This window comes from Scyliorhinus canicula, chromosome 2 (genome assembly GCF_902713615.1).
Source record: "Scyliorhinus canicula chromosome 2, sScyCan1.1, whole genome shotgun sequence".
NCBI lineage: Eukaryota > Metazoa > Chordata > Chondrichthyes > Carcharhiniformes > Scyliorhinidae > Scyliorhinus > Scyliorhinus canicula.
The window spans coordinates 14171171-14187942 of NC_052147.1; the positions used below are offsets into that span (position 1 = coordinate 14171171).

Here is a 16772-nt window from a genome sequence, read left to right on the forward strand (position 1 = left end):
CACAGTCCAAAGATGTGCCGGTTAGGTGGATTGGCCATGCTAAATTTCCCCTTCGTGTCCAAAAGGTTAGGTGGGGTTATGGGGTTAGGGGGATAGGGTGGAGGCGTGGGCTTAAGTAGGGTGCTCTTTCCAAGGGCCAGTGCAGCTTTGATGGGCCGAATGGCCTCCTTCTGTATTGTAAATTCTATGAGTGTTCGGGATCAAACATCCTTCCCGTAACAGCCTCCCTGAACAGGCGCCGGAATGTGGCGACTAGGGGCTTTTCACAGTAACTTCATTTGAAGCCTACTTGTGACAATAAGTGATTTTCATTTCATTTCATTTCCTGTGCTGTGTGCCCAGTTATTAATAGTGTTGAATTGCATTTTACTTTGGCAGGTAGAACAAAAATATGAAAGCAGTTTAAATGACATGCAATTAAAATTGGTCCATTTTAGAAAGAGGCTTAATCGAAAAAAATTGACAAGTCTTTGATTAACAAAATGCAATTAATGCAAAATATATATATATTGGAAAGCAGCATCACCTCAAGGAATATGTTACAAGGTTATTATCCCCAGCGCTCCCCTGAAAGATTTCTGATGCACACCATGGTGGACTTTAATGCGCTCCCCCATGCCACATTTGGTGGCTGTGGGGCAAATAATCAGGCCTTTAATTAGCCAGGGGGTGGAACATCTGACACCGGAGACCCAGGGAAGCCCCCAACTGCCCTGTTAAGTGTCCCTGATTGGCGCTTAATGTGACAGGCCTTCCCCAAAATAAGAGGTGGCTTAGGGCTCTCGTTGACTCTCCAAGCTCGTAGCCAAGGTCCCGACAACTCCATTAAAAACCACCCATGAGTGAGTCATTACTTAACACGAGGAGAAATGTGGCAACTTGAAGCAGTTTGCAGTAATAACTTGCATTTATATTGCATCTCTGCAAAGGGAAACACCCCTAGATGTTTCACTGAAGTGTAATCAGTCAAAATGGCAAAGTTTAGAATGGAGATCTTGATTTTACTTGCTGCAACAATGGCGACCATGGGCGCGATTTAACGGAAGTTTCGACATGTAATTTGTGGCAGGTTTTGCTGGGAGTTTCCCACCAGCTCTGCCGGTGAGTTCCCAACTGCTATCTAATGATGATGTGGAGTTGCCGGCGTTGGAGTGGGGTGGGCACAGTAAGATGTCTTACAACACCAGGTTAAAGTCCAACAGGATTGTTTGGTATCACTAGATGTTGGGCATTCATCACTGACCCTGACCACCCAGGGGCTTCTGTTGGCCTGGGGGTTCCATTCCACAGGCTGGAACGGCATCCGGCTGCGCCCTCCCTAGAGGAGACCGGTATATCCCTGCAGTTCTTTCGATACTGCATAAGTAGGCCTGAATGATATTTAAGGCCTACCTACATGAGCGTGGCTCGGTGCTGCCACTGTGGGCGGGTTCCAGATCCCACGTTGGGACACGACGTGACCGGCAGATCGCACCCCATGCCTTCAGCTGCTTGAACCCTAAGCTCTGGAATTCTGGTGGGGATTGATGGTAAACATGTTTTGCTGAACTTTTGTGAAGAGTCTTGGGATACTTTACAATATGAAAGGTGCTCTACATCGTGTATGTATATCAGGTGTCAGCCGTGGAAGCACACCCAGCTCTGAATGAGAAGGTTTCAAGTTCAAGTCCCACTCCAGGGCTTCAGCATTGTTATGGGCCACGGTTTAGAGAATCCCAAAGTGTATCATGGAGTTTACCTGACGCACAACTTTTAATAGATTGTGGTATGGGGAGCACACGGTCCACTCTACAGGAATGGTACAGCAGAAAATGGACCAGTGGTTTTTAAAACAAAACAATGTTTATTGTACAAACTCAAGTTAACCTTTTTGAAACAAACAGTGAATATCTTAGCAACCAGTAACTCAAATACACCCCCCAAAGAGTACAACACTAAGTAACCTGTATGCTGTCCTTTTACACCCAAAAGACTTAACAACCCTTCAAACAGGAACATATTAGGTTTACATTTAATGCTGAGACCTTTTTACAATACTGAGTTCGCCAAATGATCCATCGAGGCTGCTCCGCCATTCAATCATGGCTGATATTTTTCTCATCCCCATTCCCCTGCCTTCTCCCCATAACCCCTGATCCCCTTATTGATCAAGAACCTATCTATCTCTGTCTTAAAGACAGGGTCTTTGGATGGCAGAGATCAACAGCAGAGCAGCTCACTGAAAGAACACACACACCCAAGTTTTTCTCAAACTGAAACTAAAAAGCAGAAGTAGAGCTCAGCTCCACCCACACTCTGACATCACTCCAGTAACATGAGCAGTTCTATTTCTTAAAGGTACATTTCTTAAACACCCATTTCTTGAAGGGTACTCTCACATGACAGCATTAAAAAAAGCAAATCAAGGCTGACACTCCACTGCAGAGACAGACAGAGTGCTGTCTTTCGGTCGAGACTTTAAACTGAGGACTCAGATGTGAGGTATAAAGTTCAGCGCAAGGTCAAGTTCTGCCTAAAAGGAAACAGCAGATGGGGGAGGTGGTGGAACTGGTGGTACAATGTTTCTGTCGGGGTCCGGACAGGATGGGCTTCAGCGTGGCCGGTGCTGAGCTGCAGGAAACGCAGGTACTCTGCCGCTTGACGTCAGGCAGGGAGTCACGCAGTGCGGTGGCAATCGCCTAGCAGAGGGTGGTGTCGGGGACAACAGTGGAGCATTTAAAAGGTGGCTCCATATTTATCAACAAGAGTCTGATGTAAATAAGTGATAAGATACTGCAAGGCCTGGATAGAGTGGATGTGTAGAGAATCTTTCCACTTGTAGGAAAAACTAGAAGCAGAGGACACAATCTCAGACTAAAGGACGATCCTTTAAAACAGAGATGAGGAGGAATTTCTTCAGCCAAAGGGTGGTGAATCTGTGGAACCCTTTGCCACAGAAGGCTGTGGAGGCCAAATCATGGAGTGTCTTTAAGACATAGATAGATAGGTTCTTGATCAATAAGGGGATCAGGGGTTATGGGGAGAAGGTAGGAGAATGGGGATGAGAAAGATATCAGCCTAATGCTGCTCCTATGTCTTATGGTCTAAGATGGCCCTCTCATGCCTTTTGGCATGGTGCAAGTAACCATAGAAAGAAAGAGTTGCATTTCTGTTGTGTCTTTCAAACCTCCATTCGTCCCAAGTGCTTTACAACCAACAAAGCACTTCTTTTTAATATAGTCACTGCTGTATTGTAGTAAATGTGGCAGTCGGTTTGTGCACAGCAAACTCCAGATAATCTGTTTTAATGCTGTTGACTGAAGGATAAATATCGGTCAGGATATCATGGGCGAACTCCTTGATTCTTCCAAATTGTGCCACTGGATCTTTCACATACACTCGAGAGGGCAGACACGGCCTTAAACTCGAGAGGGCAGACAGGGCCTTCAACTCGAGAGGGCAGACAGGGCCTTCAACTCGAGAGGGCAGACAGGGCCTTCAACTCGAGAGGGCAGACAGGGCCTTCAACTCGAGAGGGCAGACAGGGCCTTCAGCTCGAGAGGGCAGACAGGGCCTTCAGCTCGAGAGGGCAGACAGGGCCTTCAGCTCGAGAGGACTGACAGGGCCTTCAACTCGAGAGGGCAGACAGGGCCTTCAACTCGAGAGGGCAGACAGGGCCTTCAACTCGAGAGGGCAGACAGGGCCTTCAACTCGAGGGGGCAGACAGGGCCTTCAACTCGAGAGGGCAGACAGGGCCTTCAACTCGAGAGGGCAGACAGGGCCTTCAACTCGAGAGGGCAGACAGGGCCTTCAACTCGAGAGGGCAGACAGGGCCTTCAACTCGAGAGGGCAGACAGGGCCTTCAACTCGAGAGGGCAGACAGGGCCTTCAACTCGAGAGGGCAGACAGGGCCTTCAACACGAGAGGGCAGACAGGGCCTTCAACTCGAGAGGGCAGACAGGGCCTTCAACTCGAGAGGGCAGACAGGGCCTTCAACTCGAGGGGGCAGACAGGGCCTTCAACTCGAGAGGGCAGACAGGGCCTTCAACTCGAGAGGGCAGACAGGGCCTTCAACTCGAGAGGGCAGACAGGGCCTTCAGTTCAAGAGGGCAGACAGGGCCTTCAACTCGAGAGGGCTGACAGGGCCTTCAACTCGAGAGGGCAGACAGGGCCTTCAACTCGAGAGGGCAGACAGGGCCTTCAACTCGAGAGGGCAGACAGGGCCTTCAACTCGAGAGGGCAGACAGGGCCTTCAACTCGAGAGGGCTGACAGGGCCTTCAACTCGAGAGGGCAGACAGGGCCTTCAGCTCGAGAGGGCAGACAGGGCCTTCAGCTCGAGAGGGCAGACAGGGCCTTCAGCTCGAGAGGACTGACAGGGCCTTCAACTCGAGAGGGCTGACAGGGCCTTCAACTCGAGAGGGCAGACAGGGCCTTCAACTCGAGAGGGCAGACAGGGCCTTCAACTCGAGAGGGCAGACAGGGCCTTCAACTCGAGAGGGCAGACAGGGCCTTCAACTCGAGAGGGCAGACAGGGCCTTCAACTCGAGAGGGCAGACAGGGCCTTCAACTCGAGAGGGCAGACAGGGCCTTCAACTCGAGAGGGCAGACAGGGCCTTCAACTCGAGAGGGCAGACAGGGCCTTCAACTCGAGAGGGCAGACAGGGCCTTCAACTCGAGAGGGCAGACAGGGCCTTCAACTCGAGAGGGCAGACAGGGCCTTCAACTCGAGAGGGCAGACAGGGCCTTCAACTCGAGAGGGCAGACAGGGCCTTCAACTCGAGAGGGCAGACAGGGCCTTCAACTCGAGAGGGCAGACAGGGCCTTCAACTCGAGAGGGCAGACAGGGCCTTCAACTCGAGAGGGCAGGCAGGGCCTTCAACTCGAGAGGGCAGGCAGGGCCTTCAACTCGAGGGGGCAGACAGGGCTTTCATCCAGTGAACAATGCAGCACTGAAGTGCCGGCCTCGGCCTTTATGCTAACGTCTCTCGAGCGGAATACGACTCGATAACCTTCTGATTCAAAGGCGCGGAGCAGGATAGGAAATCTTTGCAAGTGTGCTGGTGACACTGAGGCAAGGTGAGAGTGGAATCATTAGCAGGCAGGACCAAATGTGCTAAACTAAACCAAAGATAGATCCAGGGAAAGCCAGAAAACAACAAAGTAACACAGCCACAGTGACGCATCACATTATTGATGACTGGTATGCTGGAAATCTGAAATAAGCACTGAAAATGCCAGAGACATGGAAGCCCAGAGCAGAGGCGGAGGTGCCGAACCGGCCCAGTAAAAAAGCCTGAGTGCGTTCCCAGAAACATCTCTCCAGTTCTTCAGGCCTCCCCCCCTCACCCCTTAACGACTCCTAACCCAGTCATCCAGTGGCCGCTTAATAAACAGAATTCACAACTCTATAAAAAAACCATGCGGTAGTGCATTACAGGCACAAAGGTCTCTCAAAAAGACAATCGAATTGACACCTAAAAAACATTATTGTCTTCAGTAGCTCATAGATCTGTCAAAATAAGCAAACATCACTTGGACAGGCATTTAGGAAAGAAATCCTCTTCAGAGGCATGTAAATCTGTCGAAACTAAACTCCGCTTCCCCATGATAGCTGAGTGAACAAACTCTGCACGGCAGGATCCATTATTGCCTTTGAGGGTAGCAAAGCCATCAGACTCTCATTCCCCATGACAACTGAATAAACATACTCTGCACCACAGAATCCATTAATGCTTTTGAAGGCGGCCAAGCCATCGAAATTCACATTCACCTGCACAGTTGGACAAACTCGGTACTGCGGAATCCATTAGAGCTTATGATGGCAGTCAAAAGCATATACATCTGTCAAAAGTTTGAAACAGGCATTCAGATGGCTGTGCTCATCTGCAAAGTATGAATGAAAGCCATGAGAAGAGTCTAAACAATTAACTTTGGCGCTCACACTGGGCTCAGCTTTCAATATTAAACATTGCAGGATAGCACTTCATCCACTGGATAACATATTCTAACGCACCTGAAAATTTTTCCACGTTTACAACACTATTCTTTCACTTTCATTTGTCAGAAGTTAACAATCTCGCTGAGTATTACCAGCATTTTTGGTCTTCTTCATTGACAATGTTTCACACTGGGCTTCATTACATTTTTGAGCAGAGATAATGGACGGACAGAGACAAGCATAGTCGACATCACCACCTAAGCACTCTGTCAGAGAGGTGTGACAGTGTTCACCCTGAAAAATTCAGTGTTGACATATTGTTCCTAAACTCATCGCCTCTCAATCAACACCTGTATGCCAGGGGAAAATTGCAACTTCCTACTAATCTTGTTATCTATTTTTGCAGATGGTGAACAGATATCATCGAGTGGTGATCTCATTGAATGGCACAGCAGGCTCGAGGGGCCAGATGGCCTACTCCTGCTCCTAGTTCTTATGTTCTTATGAGTGGTGAAATCAAAGCTCAGCTCGAAGCATCTCCAACATGATGCTCCCTCTGTACCTACATCATTCTCTTACACTCTTAGAAATTCCATTGTTAAAGCTGCACCTCAAATGTTCTCACTCTTTCTTCAAGTGTGTAACGGCTCACGAAGGAAGCTGGAAATTAAGTTTTATATCGTGATGAATTCGACACCATGGATCAAATTAAATATTCTAGAATAATTGACAATTGTGACAACTGAAACCCACATTACTGAGCAAAGGGCAGCCATGATGACCCTGTCTCATTTAGGATGGTCTTCATGAACATTTGGAAAAACATTGTTCTTGTTCCTCAGCTGTCATTTTGGTTCATCTACTTTTTCTGACACAGAAACACAGAAAAGGCCATTCGGCCCTTCGAGCAGACTCCGCCATTCATTATGATCATTAGCCAACTCAGTAACCTGCTCCAACTTTCCACCCCCCATTACCCTCTGATCGTGTTGAACCCCCAAGAGCTACGTCTGTCTAACTCCTTCTTGAAATCATACAATGTTTGGGCCTCAACTGCTTTCTGTGGCAGCGAATTCCACAGGCTGACCACTCACTGGTGAGCCTGTGGAATTGGCTACCTGGCTGACGGGTTAGTTAAGGACATGCAACAATGGCAAACAGGGGAAATGTCCAATGGTGCATTCAGTCTGTTCCAGAGGTCCGCTGTTCTCTGTGAACCCCACTTCTGGCCTTGTAATCGCTGTTCCTCCCTATCAGCTGAACATTTGCCTCATTGCCCCTTGTGGGATGCATTGTGTGAGAACTAGCTGCGGACATACTGTGACAATATCTGAAGGGATGAAACATGGGCATGAAGTACTTGGGTGACCCTGGAGCTGGTGTAGGCTTCCTTCTTTTCAGCATCTTTAACATTAAAGGAAAGGAATCATAGAATTGCAGAAGGAGGAATCATATGTTTCTGGAACGGGAGAAAAAAGGTGTTGCCGGGGGGGGGGGGGAGAGGAACTAACCCCAATCAGGAAGGAAAATGAGACAAAAACAGTTTGTTTTCTTTTGAACATCGCAATTATCTAATAGATCATCTTTATTCCAAAGAAAAGCACTCTTTAATTTCTACCCCACTAGCAGTGCCATCACCAGGTTATTGAAGAAATTACAGGTCCTGGAGATAACTGTTTCAAATTCATGTTAATTTCCTGAGCCTCAACTTCCCAAACTCCAGTTCGTTGTATTAGGAACGGGAGGGGACAGTAAAGATGCACTGGGGAATCCCCTTCGTAGGTTCCCAGGTAAAAATTGCATGACAATTGCCCAGAGTGCAAACATCCGCTGGGTAACTAACCATCTGAAAAATGAGATTTGAATCATAAAACCTCAGATGGTTCCAACTAGGTTACAGTAATAGTTACCCTTACGGGACTCCCACCACATCCACGATACCCCTCCAGGGACCTCCCTCCATCAGCCTTGACTATTCCTGCCCCCACAGGGACTCTTCCCACCCCAATTGCCAGGCCCAACTCTCACCCCCACTGCCTTACCCCCCACCGTGCCCGACTGACCCCTCCCCACAACATGGGGCCTGACGCCCATGCAACCATCGCCCCCACACCTCCCCGACCCTCACCTCCAAATCCTACCCACTTACCTCCTCCCTGGCCTGTCAAGGGCCTTTAAGCTTACCTGCATTACAGCAGCTAGTGCCATGAAACATGGGGTGTAGCTTTCTTCCCCTCAACAGAGCTGCACTCGACAATCGGCCCAGGTCACCTCTGCTCGGCCCCAATCTCACCCAGCCTGAGTCAGAAGGTCGGGTGAGACAGGATTTCAGGTCAGAATTTGGGATTGGTGTGGCAATCCGACACTGATTGCCACTCCGAGGGAGTTCAGACCCCATTATTCAGGTTTATGCGCATTGCAATCGTCAATTAGTCAATTTAAAATGTGCATCGCAATAACAGGATATCCAGATAATTAATTGCAAACTATTTTTTAACATGTCTGCAATTACACCACAAGTAATTTAATCTTATCTAAGCGTTACTGGACATCACAGGAATATAGACGACAAATAAATTCCGAAATAAAATCATTAATAAAACGGATAACATATTTTTTTTACCCGACTCCGAGGGGGAAAGCTACAGGCTAGGAACTACTTGAAGGTTAAAATGTTTTTTATAGAATCGGAGAATGGTACAGCACAGATAGAGAGTATTCCGTTCATTGTGCTTATGTCTTCACTGTGGAAGAGCTATTAGTCATACTCTCTTACTCCATAGCCATGTCATTTTTTGTCCCTTCAAATACTCATCCAATTCTCATTTTGAAAGTTACTATTGAAACTACCTCCACCATCCTTTCAGGCAGCGCATTACACATCACAACAACCTGCAGCGTGAAAATATGTTTCCTTATGCTGCCTCTGGCTCTTTTTTTGCTGATAACCATAAATCTGCACCGTCTGGCTACCGTGACACTTGCCACTGGAAGTAAGTTCCCTTAATTTCATTCAAATCCAACCTTCTACCTCATCTCCTCTTGCCCGTCTCTGCTTAGAGGGGAGCAACTTCAATTTCTCCAGGTTCTCCACACGACTGAAGGGCCTCATGCCTGGTAAATCTCCTCTACACCCGCTCCAAGGATCTGACATCCTCCCGAAACTGGTAGCGCCCAGAACTGAACACGGTACTCCAGCTGACGTCGGATTATTCCACCCCAACCCCCAACCAAATTATTGCCTCAAAAAATTGGTGAGATTATCCATTCCCCCCCTTTTAAACAGGAGATGCAACATTTGCAATTCCCCAGTCTTCTGGCACCACCCTGTACCAAAAGGAAATTTGGAAGATTGGAGCCAATCTAAACTGCCACCTTTTTCTCCCTCAATAACCTCAGATACACATAATCCAGACCAGGTGGCATTTCTACTGGATTACCAACATTTTCATACCGCCAAAATCTATTTTTAGCCTCCTCCTCTGATAACATGTAATATCAGCATCCTCTTCCTCTTTCCTCTTCCTGAAATGATGTCAGAGAAGATGTGTGTCAGGACACTGCTTCAGCAGCTGCTGCTTTTGGACATTGAGCTGGTCAATTAACAATTACAAAACCCTCCCCTATCCCCTCCTCTTCTATCCCTCCCTCCCCTCTTCACCCCCTTCCATTTATAAATAGAAGGGACCCGCTCCCATTTACAAATAGAAGGGGCTTTTGCGTTTAAGTGCAAAAATATATTTTATTGCAAGAAATTTGGAAAAGTTGGGGCAGTTTTATGTCATTGTTCAGCTAATAAAATTAAATGTCAAGTTAAATGTTAACTGGCTTCAAAGTTTTGTATTTATAAAGTAACTTTTGCAAATAAATGTTTTCACATTAAACTTTACAAGGTTCTACAAATGTCTCACTGAAACATCAGAACACAACATTTAATTAAGATAATTATAAATGAATAAGATAATTGAAGTAAACAAGATGGAAACATATTTAACACGGTGTCACACTAGTTAGCACGGCTGCCTCACAACACCAGTGACCCGTGATTCGATTTGGATCTTGGGAGACTTTGTGGTGTTTGTACATTCTCCCAGTGCCTGCATGGGTTTCCTAGAAGCATGGAATAGAACCATAGAATTCCTACAGTGCAAAAGGAAGCCATTCAGCCCATCAAATCTGCACCTACCCTCTGAAAAGAGTAACTTACTTGGTTCCACTCCCCCGCCCTACCCCCGAAACCTAAGCTGCACATCTTTGGACTCAATAAGAAGTCTTACAACACCAGGTTAAAGTCCAACAGGCTTGTTTAGAATCACTAGCTTTTGGAGCGCAGCTCATTCACTTACCTGATGAAGGAGCTGCGCTCCGAAAGCTAGTGACTCCAAACAAACCTGTTGGACTTTAACCTGGTGTTGTCAGATGTCTTACTGTGCCCACCCCAGTCCAACGTCGGCATCTCCACATCATCTTTGGGCTGTGGGAGGAAACCAATGCACCCAGAGGAAACCCACGCAGACATGAGGAGAGCGTACAAAGTCCACTCAGTCACCCAAGGCCAGAATCGAACCCGGGTCCCTGGTGCTGTGAGGCAGCAGTGCTAACCACTGTGCCATCGTGCCGCCACCGTTTCCTCCAGATGCTTCGGTTTCCTCCCACAGTCCAAAGATGTGAAGGTTCGGTGGGTTAGCCTTGCTAAATTGCCCCTTAGGTGTCCAAAGGTTAGGTGGGGTTATGGCAATAGGGCAGGGCATGGGCCTGGGTGGGGTGCTCTTTCAGAGTGCAGAGTCGATGGGCCGAATGGCTTTCTTCCGCACTGCAGTGATTCTACAAACACTAATCAAAAATAATCAGATGTTACAAGGACAGTGACAGTAAAAAGCCCTGGGGCGCGTTTAAAATCTTGTGGGCATATTCTAAATTAAAACATACAAACATTTTTAACCATGCCACATGTAAAATTATATAATATAGTGCAGATTTAAACAAATAACCAAATCTATGTTCACTTAAAGATAATCACCTATAATCATTTTTAAAAAGTTAAATTAATTTGAAAGAAATCAATAAAACAATAATAATCCCTGTTTAAAAGAAAACATACGACTTCCCAGCGCAAGCAGGAATTTACAGGCCAATATCTCTTCAACACTTCTCCAGTTAGAGTACCCATCGACTAATGATTGTTTCCCTTGACTAGGTTCGGGTAATAATTTGCAAACATATCAGTAGACTGCTTTAGAGGTTTCCGGGGCAAAAAAAATCAACTAATTTCTCCTTTCCATCGCACCATTTCAGAAAATGGGACTCATAAACACTTAAAAAATATATATTTTTTAAATTTTATACATGAAAAACAATGCAAAATGACAAAATCCACCCCCCCCCCCCCCCCACCATTCTACCAACCAACACCCCAATAACTCCTCAAAGATTAGCACTCCCCATCCCTACCGTCCCCCTCCCCCGCCCCCCCAGCAGAGGACGATAACCAATTCTTTAAAGTGAAGAATAAACAGACCCCATAGACCCCATCTCTTGTGGAACCTGTCAATCACCCCCCCTCAAGGTAAACTTAACATCTCCAAATACAAACTCCGTCAGATCACCAAGCCACACTGAGGCACTGAGTGGAGAGGCTGACTTCCACCCCAACAGGACCCGCCTACAAGCAATCAGCGAGGCAAAGGCTAAAGCGTCTACCCCGCTCCCATCTACAGCTCTGGCAAGTCCGACACCCCAAATATGGCCCCCAGGGGACTGGGCTCCAAATCTAAATGCAAGGTCACTGACATGGTGCTGAAAAACGATCCCCAAAATTTCTCCAACTTCGGGCAGGACCAGAACATATGTACATGGTTGGCCAGACCTCTCTCACACCGCTCACAAGTGTCCTCCACCCCCTCAAACATGGGTTCATCCTTGACCTCGTCAGGTGAGCCCTGTGCACCACCTTTTAACTGTATTAACCCCAGCTTTGCACACGTGGTTCAGGTATTCACCCTCCGTAGCACCTCACACCACAGCCCCCCCTCCAATGCCAACCCCAGCTCCTCCTCCCACTTGGCCTTAGCCCCCTCCGGCGACACCATATCCCACTCCAAAAGCCTCCCATAAATCACCGACTTGACCCCCAACCACCAATAACACCTCCTCCAACAACAACTCCACCACCAGCAACTCCTCCTGCAACAACCCCACTACCACAAACACCTCCTCCAACAACAACTCCTCCAACAACAACCCCACCACCTCCTCCAACAACAACCCCACCACCAACAACACCTCCTCCAACAACAACCCCACCACCAACAACACCTCCTCCAACAACAACCCCACCACCTCCTCCAACAACAACCCCACCACCAACAACACCAGCTCCAACAACAACCCCACCACCAACAACTCCTCCTGCAACAACCCCACTATCACAAACACCTCCTCCAACAACAACCCCACCACCAACACTTCCTCCAACAACAACCCCACCACCTCCTCCAACAACAACCCCACTACCAACAACTCCTCCTCCAACAACAACCCCACATCCAACAACACCTCCTCCAACAACAACCCCACCACCAACAACTCCTCCTGCAACAACAACCCCACCACCACCAACGCCTCCTCCAACAACAACCCCACCACCAACAACTCCTCCTCCAACAACAACCCCACTACCAACAACACCTCCTCCAACAACAACCCCACCACCAACACCTCCTCCAACAACAACCCCACCACCAACAACACCTCCAACAACAACCCCACCACCAACACCACCTCCAACAACAACCCCACCACCAACAACTCCTCCTCCAACAACAACCCCACCACCAACTCCTCCTCCAACAACAACCCCACCACCAACTCCTCCTCCAACAACAACCCCACCACCAACACCACCTCCAACAATAACCCCACCACCAACAACACCTCCTCCAACAACAACCCCACCACCAACAACTCCTCCTCCAACAACAACCCCACCACCAGCAACACCTCCTCCAACAACAACCCCACCACCAACAACTCCTCATCCAACAACCCCACTACCAACAACACCTCCTCCAACAACAACCCCACCACTAACAACACCTCCTCCAACAACAACCCCACCACCAACAACTCCTCCTCCAACAACAACCCCACCACCAACTCCTCCTCCAACAACAACCTCACCACCAACAACACCTCCTCCAACAAAAACCCCACCACCAACACCTCCTCCAACAACAACCCCACCACCAGCAACACCTCCTCCAACAACAACCCCACCACCAACACCTCATCCAACAACAACCCCACCACCAACAACTCCTCCAACAACAACCCCACCACCAACACCTCCTCCAACAACAACCCCACCACCAACAACTCCTCCTGCAACAACCCCACCACCAACAACTCCTCCTCCAACAACAACCCCACCACCAACAACAACCCCACCACCAATAACACCTCCTCCAACAACAACCCCACCACCAACAACAACCCCACCACCAATAACACCTCCTCCAACAACAACCCCACCACCAACTCCTCCTCCAACAACAACCCCACCACCAACACCTCCTCCAACAACAACCCCACCACCAACACCTCCTCCAACAACAACCCCACCACCAACAACAACCCCACCACCAATAACACCTCCTCCAACAACAACCCCAGCACCAACACCTCCTCCAACAACAACCCCATCACCAACAACACCTCGTCCAACAACAACCCCACCACCAACAACACCTCCTCCAACAAGAACCCCACCACCAACAACACTTCCTCCAACAACAACCCCACCACCAACAACACTTCCTCCAACAACAATGAGGACAGTGTCACCGGAAACATCGGGAAAACGTTCCTTGCAAAGTCCTGCACCTGCATACACCCAAAGGCCTTTCCCCCATGGTATCCTAAACATCTCCGTCAAAACCTCCAAATTCCCAAACCGCCCTTCCTAAAATAAGTCCTTCATTTCCATCACTCCCCACTCCTTTCATCCCCAAAACCTAGCATCCAGTCTCGCCGGCTCAAACTCGATTCTCTCGAATCGGCATCAGCTTCAACCCCGGCCCTAACTTAATGTCCTGCCAAAATAGCCTCCATATCTTCAGCGTGGCTACCACCGCCGGACACCCAAATATTTCCCCGGGGCAAAAGGAGCTCTCAGCCCTGCTGCCCTGATGTGGAGATGCCGGCATTGGACTGGGGTGAGCATAGTAAGAAGTCTTACAACACCAGGTTAAATTCCAACAGGTTTATTTGTGTGTTTCATTGAAAGTACGTCTGTGGGTGGCCTCCAACCCAAACCCAAGAGGCAGCTCCAGGCATCATTCAGATGAGCCCCAGTACTTGCAAACCACGTTGTCCCAGCTGTGTTTTGCACCGGCATGTTTCCCATTGGGTTGGAGGAGAATCAGACGTGAGTGGTCAGGCCTTCAGCTGCCCATTATCGAGGTGCAAACTAGTTTCATGCCGGCCTCCAGCAAGTTTCCCGATCCGCCATGGTGGGCACCAGCGGAAGACCCCACAGGAAATTCACGTTGTCATCAAACAGATTTTAAGGGTTGAATTTCCCCCCCACCCTCACAACAGGCCCACCATTGAAGCTGCCGGCCGGGCCCTGGGAGAAATCCGCCCATCGTTGCACTCATTGTCTCGATAGCACACAGCTGGCAGTATAACCCCATTCTCCCGATGCATAACTGCAAAAGTATCTGTGCGAGACCAGTGTCACAAGTGCAGCTGCGGGAGTCAGCAACACAGCAAACGTACATCTGAATCAGGTAACCAAAGGAGGTCTTCAAAAACAAAGATTATTCACATCTTGCATCTTCTTCTCAACCTCTGTACAACTTCCAAAGCGTTCATTCCTTTGTGCTTATAGACCGTCAGAGTGCAGATGCTTCACACATGAATGTGAAGTGTAGGCCTGAAGCCTGGGGCTAGATTTTAAAAGCCACAGTTCTGTGCTGACAGGTCAGTTGAAAAACGATGTGAAGGTTTTTTCATGCTGCGTAATGCATGATGGCATAGCACAAGCAATGGTTGCTGATGAGGACCAACTGCGCTGGCAATTAGCATCTTGAGATTACAGAGATGTAGAACCATGTTCTATTTTGCAGTTTTTCTATTTGCAGAAATTAATAAAGGGATAGTTCATAGTTTAATTCATAGTTGTATATTAATTGTATCTTCTCTCCAATGTGCATGGTTAATGGTCTTTTAAAAAACAGGCAAACTAAGCAATTGAGGGTTTTAAATAATAAATCATCCTAATTAGCATTATTAGTAAACATTTAGGTTGCAGCTTTGGTACAGCAAGGGAGGAGTTATTCCAAATCATGACCCACGGAGGATTTTGCAACCTGCTGGTGGTTACAGCGCTGGAATCAACGTAATAACCTGTTCTTGTCTATTCCAACAATTAATGAATTGCAGGGGCACTTAATTTGTGCATTTGACAAATGTTCACCTCGTCCTCCATCCCAAAGGCAAACATGAGGTAATGTACATCATCGCAATAACATTTCAATAAACACCGGCTTTCCTCCACCAAGAGCAGGCTGATCACAGTGATTTCCCAAGATGAAGGTAAACTTCATTAGCTGCAATAATGTGAAATTTATAATTTATAAGTCCTAGTTTGTTTGTAAAATATCATTTGCCTTGGAGATGTTGGGAATGGCATTTATCAGGAGATTAGAGATGCGTGCGATAAAGGAACATCTCTAATTATGGATTACTTCAATCTGCATATATGTTGGGCCAGGGCAAATCAAATCAGTAACAATAATGTAGAGGAGAAAATCCTGGAGTGTATACGGGATTGTTTTCTGGATCGATAAGTTGAGGATCAGGCCATCCCCTGCGATGGCACCCGTGTGTCACTGCCAGGGTGTCCAGGTGGCACAGCCAGGGTGCCAGGCTGGCAGTGCCAAGGTACCCAGGTGGCATCAGTGTCAGGGTGGCACTCGGCCCAGAGGCCAACCGCCTGGGGGCCTCCATTCGCCTGGGGGCCTCCATTCGCCTGGGCCCCCCCTCCCCCCTCCCCCCTCCTCCCCCCTCCCCCCTCCTCCCCCCTCCCCCCCAAAGTAGAACAAAGTAGAGAACACCAAAGTATATCATGGAGTCCACCTGACCCACAACTTTGAATAGATTTTGGTTATGGGGAGCACAAGGGCCCACTTTACAATGCAACAGAGATCTAAAAGTATTTTAAAACAAAAATAAGGGGCGGGATTCTCCAATCCCGCGGCAGAGTCTCCACGCCTTCGTAAACGCCACTCCCAGGACTAATTCTGGCCCCTACAGGGCGAGCTGGAACGGTTTACGCTGCTCCAGCTGCCGATCCCGGTGCGAACTGTGCACCGCGGGATCCACGCATGTGCAGTTCCGCCGCCGCCAAGGAGGACATGCGCGGTGATGCCAATGCCAATGCGCGCATGCGCAGTGGCCTCCTTCAACGCGCCGGTTCCGACACAACATGGCGCAGGACTACAGGGGCTAGTGGGTAGGAAAGGAGGCCCCCAGACACAGAGGCCGGCCCGCCAATCGGTGGGCCCCAATCGCGGGCCAGGCCACATTGGAGCCCCCACCACCCCCCCCCCGGGGTCAAGCCCTTCCACCCCCCCCTCCCACAGGCCGCTACCCGACCCCTCAACGCCGAACTGCTGCCGGCGCAGAGCAGGTTAGAACGTCGCCAGTGGGACTCGGCTCTTTTCTTACGGCCACTCGCCCCATCCGGGCTGGAGAATCTGCAGGCCGGCCACGTAGAGCGGCCCACGACCGGCGCCGCGCCAACCACTCTGCTCTGCGGAGAATCGCGTGCCGGCATCGAGGCGGCGTAGC

At 48.7% G+C, this 16772-nt stretch overlaps 1 protein-coding gene across 1 annotated transcript in view; it reads right to left on the minus strand.

Annotated features, from left to right (window-relative positions):
• adck1 (aarF domain containing kinase 1) overlaps positions 1 to 16772 on the minus strand; it is a 566758-nt gene that overhangs the window by 493669 nt on the left and 56317 nt on the right.